The sequence below is a fragment of the Buceros rhinoceros genome, unplaced genomic scaffold, assembly GCF_000710305.1.
Source record: "Buceros rhinoceros silvestris isolate BGI_N320 unplaced genomic scaffold, ASM71030v1 scaffold12169, whole genome shotgun sequence".
Taxonomy (NCBI): domain Eukaryota; kingdom Metazoa; phylum Chordata; class Aves; order Bucerotiformes; family Bucerotidae; genus Buceros; species Buceros rhinoceros.
In genome coordinates this window covers 24,702-25,356 of record NW_010432156.1, presented here as the reverse complement: position 1 = coordinate 25,356, position 655 = coordinate 24,702, and the positions used below count along the sequence as shown (strand labels likewise).

At 61.4% G+C, this 655-nt stretch overlaps 1 protein-coding gene across 1 annotated transcript in view; it reads right to left on the bottom strand.

Moving 5' to 3' along the window:
- Positions 1-655, bottom strand: part of LOC104500074 (vesicle-fusing ATPase) — a gene marked incomplete at its 5' end in the record, with an annotated part of 25,156 nt that overhangs the window by 1,050 nt on the left and 23,451 nt on the right. The window lies entirely within an intron of this gene.

The window sequence follows — 655 nt, the reverse complement described above, 5'->3', positions numbered from 1 at the left end:
CAGCCTCTGGTCCAGGCGTTCTGCAGCCAAGCCCTGCAGATCCAGCCCTGCTCCAGGGGCAAAAGCCCAGCAGTACCGGCGCAGCCTGCTCGGGAGCCAGGAGAGGAGCCGGGCTGGAACCACGCACGGGCGTTTCTGTCACGTACTTCTGGGGTCGTGGCAATCACTCGCTTCACCCCGCAGCACCTGTTCCAGCCTGGCTCTCTGAGAGCCAGGCCCTCTCTGCGTCTGCTTCTACCCGCCCCCTGACAGAGCTGGGGCAGCAGGTGAAACACTCGGGAGCAGAAGGGACCAAAGATGTCCTCGAATCCGGGAGAGGGGCTGCAGCGGGGGCTTGGTACCGAGGGGAAGCACAAGGTTTCCAGAACCAGCAGGACCAACCTGTGCTGTGGCTCCATCAACCAGGACCGTTCCCTAAAGGTCGGTCCTGCCTCTCCCCCAGCATCGAGAGAGAGACAACAGGGGAGAGGGAGGACGGGCTTCGCAGGAGGAGGAGGCCCAGGCTGCCAGCAGAAGTCACAAGGAGTAACTGCACCAGTTCTTGAAAGAACCTGACAGGAGGTTGTAGAGAGGTGGGTGTCGGTCTCTTCTCCCATGTGACAAAGTGACAGGACGAGAGGAAATGGCCTTAAGTTGCGCCAGGGGAGATCTAGGT